Here is a 16,264-nt window from a genome sequence, read left to right on the forward strand (position 1 = left end):
GACTCTGGTAATGTATTTTTTTTTTCTTTTTAATCTCATTTCTAGACGATTCTATTTGGCTGAGGATAGACTTTTCGAACTGTACGGGTTATACATTGTCTTAACTGATTCTTTCACGAACAGACATCTTTCCTAAGTTGCATAAAATAGTGTAGTGGGCTTGAACAAAGTGAAAACGACCCCGCCGTACTGAAGGGGTGCATTTCTGCTCCATTAGCTGTTGCTAAAACAGTGGATTCAATGAAACAGGAATCTGGATCGATTCACAGACAGATTTACAATTTAATTCCCTCTTGTAAGCCAGCCATTACGATACACACTGTTCAGATTTTTATTTCCAGGACGGGCGAAATGACCGTATTTACCCCTTGTCTCTTATTCTTTCTGCAACAAGGAATCTTAATTGCAAGAGGGAAATTGTCATGAGCTGTTATCTTTTTTTTTTTTTTTTCTTAGGAGAAGCAAAGAGAGATGAGTGCAGAAATTTCCCCCTTCTTTTTCTCCCTGCAAATCAAACTCTGGGTCACGAGAGGGACTTGATCGTAAACATGTTCAAGAATCCAATCGTTACTTTCTGAGTCGCCATTTTTTCTCCTTTTTGTTCTGAATGGAACCTAAGTCATTAACTCGTTTGTTCAAATATATCCTTCTTTTTTCAGTGTTTTGCTCGAGGATGGTTGTTAGTTATCCAGTGTATGTTCATCCCTTAGCTATTCCAGCGTGATACTGCAACAGATTAAAAAAAACAATAACTCTGTAAATCTCATCTGATTCTGCTTTAATTTTCTGCGACGTGCTTCAAGCAGCAGTAGTATTGTGGCCTATAACAATTAAGTACGATAATAATCTATTTACATTCTCATAACATAACATTCAGTATGACGTGAGGAAGTCGGTTTCCGTCGGTGTTGGGTAATCCCACACAAGCCCATCCTGTGGAGACATAGCTCTATGCCACTACTCTGGCTTACCGAGTTTGGTGAAATTCCATCAACACTACACCTTATGAGTCTCTATACATCATCCCTCCCGCACACTACCCCTACATTCTGTTTCTGATCCATACATAGCGTGATTCATCTGCACATTCTTTTGCAGTGCCACGATTTCCTTGACGGTGCCATGTATTGTACTGTGTAAAACTCTCTTGGTAGTTCAGTTTTATTGCTCTATCTTAACTACAGCCTTATTTCCAGAGTCCATTGCATGTAAGGGTGACATCACGATAACCGAGTCATTGTTAACCACTTCACTACGATGGCGTCTTTTGTTATTCTTGCTAATATCAGGGGATATTTTCAACTCTCGAGAGTCCCTGAATCCAGCAGTTCCAATTCGAAAATTCTCTCCTAAGCTGAATATAATGGTGAGGAGACAGCAAGAACAAAGTAAATAATTTTTGATGTCCTCGGTCAGAAGGGGTAGAGAACACAGGACTTAAGAAAATGTTAAAACCGGGCACGTTAAACTGTTGGTTGTCCCAGAGCACTGCACAAGAGGGTAGGATAGAGATTATATTGTCAACAGACCAGCCATATATATATATATATATATATATATATATATATATATATATATATATATATATATATATATATATATATATTTATATATATGTATACATTGGATGTCGAACTGGCGACGGGTAGGTGCGTGGCACGAAGGAGGACTACTGAGTGTCAGGGAACGGGCTATCAAGTCTATTTCTTGTGCAGGACCCAAAAAGGCAGGGTAAAGCGGTAAAGCATAAGTGTGACCTCCCTCCCTCTCCTTTCCTTCACATCCATCATCACCACTACCAGCACCAGCACCACTGTCACCCCCATTACCCCTTCAACCACCATCATATCACCACTGCGACCACCACCATCAAACACTACCATCATCACCACTACCACTACCATCATCATAATCACCACCAACACCACTAGCTCCACCATCACCATTACTTCCACCATCACACTATCATCACCATAACCACTACCACCACTATCATCACTACCACCACCGTCATCCCTTACCACCACCATCACCACTACAACATCACCAGTGCCACCACGAGAGAGAGAGAGAGAGAGAGAGAGAGAGAGAGAGAGAGAGAGAGATTTCTTAAGTACGCAGACGGTGACTCAATGGCCACTTCACCACATAGTATGCCTCTCGAAATGTGACATGACGTGGATGAACTTCATAAAAGAAAATGCAATGCCCTGATGTTAGAGATGTGTGAAACAAGAAAAACATGCAGAATTATATTACAATACAAAAGACATCCGTTAATAACGGACAATTCTGTTATTCTTTTCTTCAAAGGAAGACGATATCTGATCGACGATTATCGTGACAATTTCCTGACAAAAACTTATTAGCTGCAGCTGATAAGTGTGTGTGTGTGTGTGTGTGTGTGTGTGTGTGTGTGTGTGTGTGTGCTTTAATTCCTCTTAGAGTATTTGATGGATTTGAATGAAACTTCTCAGGTGATTTCGGCTTGTTACTGGGAAGGTATTCCACTATATACTATTTTGCAACCATGATTTCTGAGGGGGGGCAACCCCCTCACAAAATAAAAAAAAGTTCTCTGAAATAACGAAAGGAGGGCAGATATGGCTTTGATATCTTAGTACATGTTATACAATGGACCCTCATCCGTAATGCGATATTTGGGGAGAATGACTTCTCTACTGATTCTTGGGGGGCCATTCCGACCTCCCCAAAATAAAAACGATCTGAAGTAGGGGAATGTGAACATATGAAGTTCACCGGAACTTCTCAGGTCGGTTCATCTGGATCCTTGATAAGGTCATCCACTATATAAAGTTTTCTACTATTAGTTTTAGGGAGGTCAGCCCCCAACACAAAAAGAAAAAAAAGAAAAGAAAAATCAGTAGTAGTGAAAGAAGGGCAGATATGGCTTTGATGTCTATGTACAAGTTGTACAATGGATTCTCATCTCTAATGCGATACTTGAGGAGCGTGATCCCCCACCCCCCGTGATTCTTGGGGGATCAGCTTCCTCCCAAAAATAAAAACTCAGAAGTAGGAGGAGTATTTGAATAAAACTTACCAGATGAGTTAGTGTGGTTACTCCAAAGGTCTGCCATTATATACAATTTTCCACCTATGGCTTTAAGGGGAACCAGCCCCCTCACAAAATTTAACATTCTCAAAAATAGCTAAAGAAGGCCAGATATGATTTTGATGTCTTACAGTATATGTTGTACAATGGACTCTCATCCGTAATGCGATATTTCGGGAGCGTGACCCCCCAATGATTCTTGACCCCGCTCCCCCAAACAAAAATGATCAGAAACAGGGGATTGTGTGCACGTGGATTTCAAAGAAATCGGCATACATATCCCAGGACTGGGTATGCAGTTTTCATGTTTTCTCTGAATGTACAGGAAGAAATTGCACATCTACTTTATTGTAATCATTGACATGCAAAAAGGATATCAAGGTGAAACTGGCAAAATAAACAGTTGAGGAAGAGGCACTACCATATCCCTACAGCCAGCAATAATTTCTCAGTACCTTGTTTTTTTTTTTTTTTGTTTTTTTTCCGGCAAGAGCAACAAACATTATGAGTTCCCATATCCTTGACCTTGCTGTAAAAAAGTACTATAATACTACGATCATTTTTCATTATACTCTTTTTACTCTGACTTGACCTAAAATTACTCTCTCTTCATCTTGAATGGTGAGTTGTAACAAAGAATAATACTATAACCCGATGCTAATAACGAGTAAGTGCTATGGAAACGATTTACAGCAGTGGCGTTGCATTTGTCTATCACTGGGCAACGTCAAATAAGTTGTAAAAGACGAAAATCTGAGTCAAGCTAAGGTGAAAAGCTACAATGACTTATTTCAGAAGGAACATGACACGGCAAGATTCTGCATGCTCCTCGTCCTTCCTGCGAAAGCAAATCACACTAACGACTGAGAGTTGACCTTAAGTTTGATTGTGAATTCCGACCCAGGCATCGCCGAACATGAATCAGGAGTCTGGGGCAAAAGCTCACGGAAGTTGTTATTAATAGAAACTAGAGCAACGTAGTAGATGAGAGCCACGCCCCCACCCGCCGCCTGACTTCCTCTCACTGTTTATTTCTTGCCTCTATTTCCAGCAGGTTGAAATATCAGTAAAATAGCGATACTATGCTCTTCTCACCTTAACTTGGCCTATAATTGCTGCTATTAATTTTGAATGTTGTGCTGAATCTTAATAATATATTAACACTACAGCACGATGCTAGCCACGAAGAGGTGCTATGGAAAAGATATTGAGATATAGTACAGTATTCTGTCTCTGGTCAAATAAACTATAAAAGGACTAAAATCTGGGCAAAGTTAAGTGAGAGAACAAGCTGAAATCTCAAGGAAACGACGATATTAGCCTATCGAACTGCTGAAGGCATGAAAATTTTGTCTGCTGTAAATTTCAAAGGCTCCCCAGTATTACAGCTTTACATTTTTCTTTTTTCAAGCTGCCACTCAGAGAAGGTGACTGATCGATCCCCCAAAGTTTTTGGACTAAACAGCCTAACCCTGGGCCTCTACGTTCCTGATGTGACAGTAAATGATTGCATTGCATGAGGGCGGCAGGATGGTGACGGTGGCAGGGTGGGCGGAGTGGAGAGGGTAGTGAGCGAAGCAGGCAGGTGAGGGTGGCAAGGTAGGCGGGGAGGAGAGGATGGTAGGGTGGTGAGGGTGGTAAGGGAGGCAGGGGGGGCGAACACAGCCACAGTGCCGCGTCTCTGCGTGTTTACGTCCCAGGACATCAAGTTAATGGATGCCAAGCTTTACCAGTAACGATGAACACAGTATTCATCACATTTCGCAATTTCATAACCAAGTCCATAACATCAAATACACTATTTCAAACCAAGTATACTGAAGCGCTTAAAACTATCTTACAGCGGTTTTAGCTGCATTGAAAAGGCAACTCGAGGTGGTGGTGTGTACCACAGTGTGGAGACTGGTGTGTATGTTGTGGCAGCTGACCCGTGACCGGAGTGATGCCGCATGTCGCCATATAATAATAAAGTAGAGCGCCTCAGTTGCTGTTTTTAAGTAACCTACTCACGCCATCTTCACGTTACTATCTAGGGAACGTCTGAGTCATCCTTATGTAGGTTTTTGGGAGCTGCCGTGTAGCAAGTGTAGCCTAATGCTCCTTGGTGCAGCAAAGGATTATGAAAGATTTATATGAAATCACTGTAAGATGGGAAAGTTCAGTATCATGGCACTTTCTTCGCTAACATTATTATCCTCTCTCTCTCTCTCTGCGAACCATGGCACACAAAGTTATTGTTCCATATCAGTCTGGTGCTACCGATTTCTGAATTGCACGTTCATTCCATTTACTCCATTTAATTCATCATCTCCCCTCACAGCTGTAAACAGGGTAGGTGGAGGGAGGAGTGACGAGGGGGGTCATAGGAAGATGGAAATGAAACCGAAAGTGACGGGGGTCCTACCCTGAAAGTATATAACAGTACAGTACGTGGTTTTGCTCACCTGTCGGACAACAAAATAGTTTCTCTAACCTTTTTTCATGAACCAAGTCTCAGCACACTGATATACAGGCCAAATAGTTAGGGGCGCTATAGTCGCTCATTGGTTTTAGGCCAAAAAAAGGCCTGAGGCAAGGCTCCCGGACAGGGGGAGCAGCTAGGATTTTGTTATGAGGGGACGGGAGGAGGGCTGAAGTTTCTGTTATTGTACAACTACCTCGAAGTCAAACGACAACCCCTTACGGAATTATGGCGTCTGGCTGTAGATAGATAGATAGATAGATAAATAGACAGATAGATTATTCTTGAGATACAGCTGCTTGGAAAGCATTATAAAAGCAGATTAACAAATAATGTATGTAGTTTTAAATAGCAAACAAAGCAACCTAAGGGAACCATCATTAATACCTGAATGAATAAGTAAAATATGTAAATGCAAATGACTAAATGACTACCTTACAGCTCAGCTTAATTCTGATGGAAACGGGGTGGGGGGCGAGGAACTCGCCCCCTCATTTCCCTTGGCTGCCCATGTTCCCGCACAACAGACAACTGACAGGTGAGACTAATCCTCTAACATCAATTTTGGGACTCACTGCTGTGTCTGACTGCGACGGACTCGCTAATGTGTCTGACTGGGACGGACTCGCTGATGTGTAAGACTGGGATGGACTCGCTGCTGTGTGTGACTGGGATGGACTCGCTGCTGTGTGTGTGTAACTGAGATGGACTCACTGCTGTGTGTGACTGGGATGGACTCGCTGCTGTGTGTGACTGGGATGGACTCGCTGCTGTGTGTGACTGGGATGGACTCACTGCTGTGTGTGTGACTGGGATGGACTCACTGCTGTGTCTGACTGGGACGGACTCGCTGATGTGTACGACTGGGATGGACTCGCTGCTGTGTGTGTGACTGGGACGGACTCGCTGCTGTGTCTGACTGGGACTGACTCGCTGCTGTGTCTGACTGGGACGGACTCGCTGATGTGTGTGACTGGGACTGACTCGCTGCTCTGTATGTGACTGGGACGGACTCGCTGCTGTGTGTGACTGGGACGGCCTCGCTGCTGTGCGTGACTGGGACGGACTCGCTGATGTGTGTGACTGGGACGGACTCGCTGCTCTGTATGTGACTGGGACGGACTCGCTGCTGTGTGTGACTGGGACGGACTCGCTGCTGTGTGTGACTGGGATGGGCTCGCTGCTGTGTGTGACTGGGATGGACTCGCTGCTCTGTGTGTGACTGGGATAGACTCGCTGCTGTGTGTGACTGGGATGGGCTCGCTGCTGTGTGTGACTGGGATGGACTCGCTGCTGTGTGTGACTGGGATGGGCTCGCTGCTGTGTCTGGCCCTACCCTCATACCCCAGTCAAATACTCGTATGTATACCAGTAACAACACCATCATCGTCATAAAAGTCTAAACTGAGCGCTCACTTCCCAAAACAGTTCGAGTACCCAATACTACCCATATAACACTAACAACTGTGCCACTGAAAGAATGGCCCCTCGAACTGATTCACGATATTCATGAGTCACGTGTTCTAGTCTTAAGCTAAAAGAAAAAAAAAATGACAGACCCTCTCATTACCCAAATATACATTTTTCATGAGAAACTATGTATTATCATCACAAGAGATATTTGTGGTGACTAATTTTCACCCTAGAACTTACTCAAAATTATGACGGATTTTGAAGACAAAACAATCTTAATCGTAACTGCCAAATTTTTCCGACTTACGGACTCGGTTAAACAATGTCTGCTCGCTGAAATGTGTTATTCTACTGCTTAAGCACCGCATTTTTATGTGCAACTGTATGCCCTGTCTGTATCAAAGCCGATAAGTATGTATTATCAACCAGTCAAACATTTCCTGTGGCACCCCACGGGATGCATAGGGCCTCGATGAACTCTCTCCACCAATATTTATCTCTTGCCATCTCCTTCAGGTCCCACCAACACTCCTCTCCTGCTTCTCTTTCCATTGCCCTCAACCAGGTTTCCCTCGGCCTACCTCTATCTCTTCTTCCTCTAGCAGTCCACTCTGGCACATCCTGTATTAAACTGCCTTCTTTTCTATATATGTGCCCCAGCCACTTCCAGCGAGACAGTCTCACATATCCATTAACTGGTTCCACTCTCGTAATATCCCATACTCTTTCATTTGTACGGTAACTCTGTGTTGCCACTTTACCCCAAGAATCCTTCTCAGTATTTTATTCTCAAATCCTAATGCTTTCTGATCTGTTGCAATTGTACTGTACCATGACTATTGCCCATAAATTAAAATTGGTCTAACCATGGACTTGTAAATTTTTACTTTAGTATATACCGAAAGCATATTATTATTCCAAACAGATTTTAACATTCCAACAGCTCGCCAAGCCAGTCTAATCCTCTCCTCAGTTTTATTGTCTAATGATCCGTTAGATGCTACAATCGTTCCCAGATATTTAAAATTTTCTACATTCTTCACCACATTATTCCCAATTACACAATCGATTTTGTTCTCCACGTTCATATTAATAATTTCAGTCCTTCCACAATTTATTACCAATCCCACTTTTTCTCCTTCCTCCACCAGACAATCAAGCACCCTCTGCATCTCGTAAATACTTCCGCAAATCAATACAATATCATCAGCACAGGGCAAATCCATCAGCTTCTTATTTTCTTTCCAGTTAATTCCTACACCTGTTCGCCTTACAGCCTTTCTCATAACATAATCCATAACCAAAACAAACAGCAATGACGAAAGAACTCCTCCTTGAATCACTCCTGACTTAAGTTCAAATGGATCACTCAGGGAACCACCCACCATTACCTTACAGAAAGTACCCTCATGCAGGCTTCTAATAATATTTACAAACTTTTCTGGTATGCCATAGAATCTCATAATTTTCAACATAGCTCCACGTGAAACACTATCAAACGCCTTTTCAAAATCCACAAAACACATACTAAGTGACAATTTCATCTCATTAGCTTGTTGCATTAGATGCCTTACAATAAAAATCTGATCATTACAACCTCGACCCTTTCTAAATTCCACTTGTTCTTCTCTTAAAATTCTATCAATTACTGGCTCCATTCTGTTCAACAAGATTTTGGAAAAGACTTTTGCAACTACAGGTGTCAAAGTTATCCCCCTCCAATTGCCACACACAAATAAGTCTCCCTTTTTTGGTATTTTTATAATCACTCCGTTTTTCCACTCTTCTGGAATTCCATCATTATCCCAAGCCACATTAAAAATGTATTATGAAGTAGTATATTACAAGATTCTAAAATATCATAAATTGAGAAAGTTGGACGGACATTCATAAAATATCCTTTTCCACAACAACAACAACAACAACAACAACAACAAAAAGAGAGTAGCTGATAAGGGCTTTCCACAAAGGGATTTGCACTGGGAGACGAAAGGATCTATGCCACGTAACCCGTTAGGCTACATCTTTGGCTGCAGCCACCATACTACAGTAAAGGGGGTTGGGGAGAGGGGGGGTTATATTGCCGTAGGCTATGAAAGAAATAATGTGGTGGAGAATTATTGATAATGTCCTCGTTCCTAAACTGAATGTGTGTGTGTGTGTGTGTGTGTGTGTGTGTGTGTGTGTGTGTGTGTGTGTGTGTGTGTGTGTGTGTCTTTTGGGGAGGGAGAAATGAATTGACTGCCAGATCATAAGTACAGTCGCGTTCATGATTCCCGATACACATGTGGGCGTGTTGTCTAGTGCTCACAGCTTTTGGAATACGGAACTTTTGCTCTTACTGCCTGATACACTGAAAATAATTTGGCCAGTTAGCAAGTGAAATAGTTCAACATCCTATCAACGATGGACACAGCAGTAGACAACACGACTACATGTGTATCGGGACTCATGAACGCGACTGTACCTCCCTCCCCCTACCCCGACCCTCATACCCGATCCTGATAGGAAGATATCCTAGGGAATTTTTTATCTTCTCTCTCTTTGCTTATATATATATATATATATATATATATATATATATATATATATATATATATATATATATATATATATATATATATATATATATATATATATATATATATATATATATATATATATATATATATATATATATATATATATGGTATTCTCGTATATTTCACCCACCCTAGTTATTACTTTTCACTTGCTGTTATCTTCTGTTTTACATTCGAATCACTAATTCTTCTCACAATTGTGCTGGACAAAAGGAGCAGGCATTCGAAAAATATAATCGGGAACTCCATCATGCGTATTTTCAAAACCAGACTTTACATGACCATCTGTTATCGCAGGAAGAAAAAAAAAAAAACTACACCGGACATCCCCATCCGTTCAGACTACAAAGAGATATTCTCTACACCATTAAATACTACTCCTCTAACAATATATATAATAGAAACTGAATAACCTTCTAAAATCTGTTGTTGAATGCAGCATCACAAATCTGTTCAAAAACCAATTCGATAAGTATCTCTCAGTTAACATGCATTAAGAGGCATTCGTTATATCGCACCGTAGTTCGTTCAACCTATCGGCCAAGATTTTCGCCTTCTGCAGCTTATTTCACGCAGTTCGCTGGCAAAAGATAAGACCATTGCTTTTCATCCTTTCCATACCAGTTATTTTCGACTAGCATCATAATCAAACGTTAATCTACTGTTACAGCTCAGCTTTGAAGATGGAAAGATGACAATTTTAGGCTAAATTAAAGTGAAAAGACTATCATGTGTCTGGAAACGGTCCGAAGAACTCTTGATATACACTCATAAGAATTGCATCATGATTTGTGTTAGGCGCTGTCTATCTTACTCTTTAGCACTGCTAGTGCAAATAAATTGTCAAAATACTCTTAGGTTACACATCGAGCATAAGCTAATTCCCCACGGTGCTTAGAATCCTCATTTACAGTGATACATTGTTACATTCCGTTAAAAAAAATCCCTTAAACATTTCAGTCGTATCTTCCTGCACTGCTAATTGACAGATGTTCTGAAAAAACATGTGTATGTGTATGTACTCGTATGTATGTGTATGTATATGTGTCATGTGTGTGCATGTTTATGCACTGCATCTGTATGTGTGCATGCGTGTGCATATTTGTGCAGTGTGGATATATATATATATATATATATATATATATATATATATATATATATATATATATATATATATATATATATATAGTTTACAGACCTTAATATTATCATGTGCTTCTGTACTACATGTCTCTTGTTTGTATCTTCAAATTTTACCATTTATGACTTTCCTCCTCTTCTTTATCACTTCAAATCTTACTTTCTCACCATCATCATAAATCTCACTTTCTCGTCACCATACACTTTAGCCATACGTCTCCATCTGTGTAACACCCATGAATTTTATATATCTTGCTACCCAGTCTTCTCACCATCTCCCCATTCCCTTCTGTTCCTACTCTTCACCCCACTCCTCTTACAAAACACCTGAGACAGACTTAGCTGCAAGAGAAGGTCGCCTAGGTGAGGTGTTCCGTAAGTATTATGTGTGTGTGTGTGTGTGTGTGTGTGTGTGTGTGTGTGTGTGTGTGTGTGTGTGTGTGTATTTTTCCTTCTCCCCTTTCCTTTTCCCATTTTTCTACTCCTCGATCTGATCTCGCTTCCATTCTCTCCCTCTTTCCCTCTCTCTTTCCTGTGTCCTCTTTTCTCTTCCTGTGTGCTCATCCCTCTCACCTTCTCTTGCTCTATCTGACCTTCTCCTTTCCGTTTTTTCCGCCTCTTCCTTTTCTGTCGTCATCTACCTTATCCCTTCCCCCTTTCTTTCCCCCTTCTCTGACTCATCTTGATCTTTCATTTTTCATCCTCCATTAATTTCATTCTCTTCTTCCTTAATTGTTGCTTCCTATGACTCTCTCTCTCTCTGTCTCTGTCTGTCTGTCTGTCTGTCTCTAATGACCTCACTTAAGCTCATTCTGTATTCCACCTCAGTGAATCTCTCCTCCCTACTCCAAGCCATCGCCTCTCTAGTCTCTCTCTCTCTCTCTCTCTCTCTCTCTCCCCATCAATTTGCCCTTTCTTTCTCTCTTTGCCTTCTTTCCTCACTCTCGCCTCCTCCTCCCACACTCTCTCTGCCTCTCCCTTCCCACTCTCTTTCTCCCCCCACCTCTCCCCAATCGTTCTCTTCCCTCCTGCTCACTCTCTCCTTCTGCCTCTTCCCTACCATTCCCTCCCTTCCCTTCTCTTAGCAAGGTACTTGATGTGAGCATAGGCCTATAGATAGAACTAGAAGTAATGGTTTCAAACTAGATAAATTCCTTCTTAGTAAGGAAATAAGTAGGAATTGGTTTGGCAGTAAAGTAGTACACGAATGGAATAAGCTGCCCAGTGATGTAGTTGCTGCCTCTTCCATTGAGAGTTTCAAGCATAGGCTAGATAAGCATATGACATATAAGAGGTGGGTATTAAAAAAAAAAATCTCAACCAGTACAAATTCATTCTTTTTCCTTTTCAGGTTACGCTATGATAGTCTCTTTTTGTCCTTTCACACTTTCCAATAAAATGTCCACGCCAGTTTTTCTTTACTGCGTTGTGTTCCTTCTGACTTATTCCTGTCGGTTTCGGCTGGAGGGTTTGGAGGGCGGGGGAGAGCCTTCTTGTTTGCTATCCTTGTCATTCTAGAAGTTCAGTTACTCTTCTGGGAGCTGCCTAGCATGGGCCAATCGGCCTACTGCAGTTATCCTCTCTTCTTATGTTCTTATCTTCTCATTCCACTCCCCGCCCCCTTTTATCTCTGCCTCTGCCTCTCCCTTCCCATTCCCACCATCTTTCGCCCTCCTTCTGCCTCACCCCTCCCACTCGCTACCCCTCCCATCCACTGGAACACAACAGTTTTGTAACGATACTTCACCACTGCCTCTTGCACCGTAACCTTGATAGTAAAACGTCAATAACGGAACCAAGGAGGTAGGAAGGTGACCGCAAGGAATACACTTCTCTCTCTCTCTCTCTCTGCTCTTCTGTGTGTAAATTTCTCACTCCCAAAGCATGTGTATATTTTATTCTTGCTATTTCCAGACGATTTCATTCGGTTTATGGGAGACTTTTCAAATTAAAGACGATTAAATAAATAACATAATCTCCATCAGCCCTTTCACTGTTTAGATATTATTCCGATGTTTAATAAATCTGTCTGGAGGTGGAACGAATAAACTAGAATGGACGTCACCGAATTTAAACTCATGATACTTATACCACGCTCATAACGTCTGCCGAGAAATATGACCGTGATGCTGGGAACATAGGTAACACATTATATTTACATATTATCATCATTAAAGTTATTCTCTCCAAAGTTGAAGAATAAAGTAGCCAAAATCAAGATCCATTAATTTCAAGGTGCCTGAACAAATTGCGTTTGATGGTGATGGTCTTAATACCTGTTAACTCAAATAGGACAAATGCACAGGAAAGGGGTATATTGATATACGGTTACTGTATGCCCGCCTTAATGGCGTCTGGCAATGAATGAATGAATGTCTAATGTGATGCACCACTCCAAAAATGAAGAGATTGAGCGGAGTCAGCGAGAGCAGAGGAGCTGATGAGACGAAAAGTCACTGGTACTACTCTGCTTAGGATTATAGCCAAACGTCGCTTGGCCATGCTTAGAACAAGGTCTGCTTTGTAGTCCGTCAGAAGTGCTTTATGTTATGAGTCGCCCGACACCAGAATCGTCTTCCTCGTGGGGCCAAGTATAGACAGGGAATATTTGTAATCTTTTAACTAATACTCTTGTTCCTTTGAAGTGAAAAGACAATACAGATGTCAGAAAGTGATACATTTTGTTAACACCGTTTATAGACGAACTGCATCAGACAGACAGGAGAGAGAGAGAGAGAGAGAGAGAGAGAGAGAGAGAGAGAGAGAGAGAGAGAGAGAGAGAGAGAGAGAGAGAGAGAGAGAGAGAGAGAGACAGACAGACAGACAGACAGAGTAGTGGATGAGGGTGAGAGGAAGGGATAGTGAGGGTGTGAAGGAGAAAGGAGCAGTGAAGACGTGTGTGTGTGTGTGTGTGTGTGTGTGTGTGTGTGTGTGTGTGTGTGTGTGTGTGTGTGTATAACCATAAAATCATAACATGGTACCCTCAGTTCACATGAAATTTAATTAAGAGACTTTGTTTGCCTTCTCTAAGTCAATTACTGAGCTACATGAACACACTGCCGCTCAAACAATGGACTACACATTTCTTAAGGAGAGTATTGTGTGGAGGAGTGGGATGTGTGAAGGAGGGGGGGTGAGAGGGGTGTGTGAGGGATGAGTGTGTATGGAAGGGAGGGTGAGAGGGGTGTGTAAAGGATGGGTGTGTAAGGGAGGGAGGGTGAGAGGGGTGTGTGAGGGATGGGTGTGTAAGGGAAGGAGGGTGAGAGGGGTGTGTGAAGAAGAGAGGGTGAGAGGAGTGTGTGAAGTACGGAAGGTGAGAGGGGTGTGTGAGAGACGGGTGTGTAAGGGCGGGAGGATGAGAAGGGTATGTGAGGGATGAGTATGTGAGGGAGGGAGGGTGAGAGGGCTGTGTGAAGGATGGAGGATGAGAGAGGTATGTGAAGGAGGGAGGGTGAGAGAGGTGTGTGAGGGACGGAGGGTGAGAGGGGTGTCTGAGGAATGAGTGTGTGAGGGAGGGAGGGTGAGAGGGCTGTGTGAGGGAGGGTGGATGAGAGGGATGTGTGAGGGAGGGAGGGTGAGAGGGGTGTGTGAGGGAGGAAGGGTGAGAGGGGTGTGTGAGGGACGGAGGGTGAGAGGGGTGCGTGAAGGAGGGAGGGTGAGAGGGGTATGTGAAGGAGGGAGGGTGAAAGGTGTTTGTGTGTGTGTGTGTGTGTGTGTGTGTGTGTGTGTGTGTGTGTGTGTGTGTGAGAGAGAGAGAGAGAGAGAGAGAGAGAGAGAGAGAGAGAGAGAGAGAGAATGAGTGTGGGAGGGCAGGTCACTCTCTCAGCAGCACCTGTAGAGCAAGGGTGTGCTTCCCACCTGTTGCTCTCTCCCCCACCACACCTGCACGTAAGATACACCTGTCCTACCAATTGTACTCTGTTGTAATGTGGTCTTGTACTGCACTCTCACCACACCTGTTATGTCTGTAGTATTTTGCTGTAATGTGCTCCTACGTTGTACTGTTACCCCATCACACCTGCACATAAACTACACCTGTAATACCTACAGTAATCAGCTGTACTGTAATCCTAAGCCTCTCATCCCAATCACACCTGCCAGTAAGCTTGGATGTATATATCAAAGATGCCCCGTCCATGTTAGGCGTATGCAAGCCGGTCGCTACAGTACACAGATGCTACGATGTCTTATGTATTTTATTATTGCCACCACATTATTTTGTTCAGCTTAAGAAAGACCGCTTGTTAATGAAGCTAACGAAGGCTGTACCTAATCCCTACAACAGGTAAAGTCTATCCTTGAGTAAATAAAATCATCTGGAGACATTAAGACGAATAATGCCATCGAATTGAACGAGTTATAAGTAAATGCACTATCATCTACCTGTAATGCTCTGTTTGGCTGGAAGTCTGCAAATGTGTGTGTAATATGTCTTAGTCTATACTTTTGTAATGTAACTGTTTCATTTTGATAAGTGGTCACGAATGGGTGAGAAAGGTAGCTTACCGGTAAACTGTTTCTGAAGATGGGCTCTGTATAGCCCTAGACGTCAGAGGAATGAAGAGCTTAAACTGTTTCCTGTTATTCCCTCCCACCCATTCTTATCCAGTCTCCTAGTGTTCTGCGACGCCGGAATGCAGTGTTACGTAACCTAAGGGTGGCGTCAATTAAGCGGGTTTTCTGGCAACTTTTCCCTGGTAATTTTATCTTGGCGACAGTCTCTTGGCAAATTTTTAATAACACTGTCACAAGGTCCTTCGCAGTTGAAGTAGCCAGGAAAGGTAGCCGGCAACTCCTCAAAAGTAGCAGCTAAAATCAAATTGCTGGAAAAGCTGCTCGTGTGAAAAAAAGTTTGATGTGTGATGCTGGTGTTATTTGTGTGCTTTGGTAAATACAGTACAGACTTATAACCGTCTCAAGTACTTTTTTAATGCATCCATGTCAAAGCATAAGCGCGAAACTACTCGAGATACTGTCGTCTTTCAGCTTAACAGATTATGTTTCATACCCTCATATATCACTGTTTGAGCGCTAATTTTGTATCACCTACACTAAAACTCGTTAAGACTGTCTCATTCATGACTACCGTGAGGGTATTACTCTTTTTTTTTTTTAATGCCTTTTTTATATCATCGCTTGGGCTGTATTTGCACCAAGCTAGAATCAAATAATTAAAGTCATACCACTTGGGAAAAAAAGAACTATTCCTCTTCACACAGAAAAAGGAAAGCGGTCATGTTTATTAACATACCTATCCTACTGGACTCGAGCACTATCGACACATTCTCTCTCAGGATGTCTACATGCCGGTGCCCTTTATAAAATCTCGTGCAACTATGCAGATGTGACGCCAGTAATGGCTGCAAAAACCAGATACGGCTATTATTTATGTGATATTATAGAATGTTACCCTACCTTACAATATTTTCTGCAGAATTCAGTTTGGTAACATCCTCTCTCCACTGTGCTGAGATCATGACAGAATTTCGGTGCCTTAGACCACTAAGATTATGCAAAACAGTGCGCTCACGAACAGACTAATTACTCCAGCTGTACGGCGATGCTTCATATGCACCTGACTTCATGACCGAC

General features: G+C 42.3%; 1 protein-coding gene across 1 annotated transcript in view; it reads left to right on the forward strand.

The window, feature by feature from the left end:
• Positions 1–16,264, forward strand: part of GC (gamma-glutamyl carboxylase) — a 55,030-nt gene that overhangs the window by 1,688 nt on the left and 37,078 nt on the right. The window lies entirely within an intron of this gene.

This window comes from Coenobita brevimanus, chromosome 71 (genome assembly GCF_032717465.1).
Source record: "Coenobita brevimanus isolate Jiangsu-jjx chromosome 71, ASM3271746v2, whole genome shotgun sequence".
NCBI lineage: Eukaryota > Metazoa > Arthropoda > Malacostraca > Decapoda > Coenobitidae > Coenobita > Coenobita brevimanus.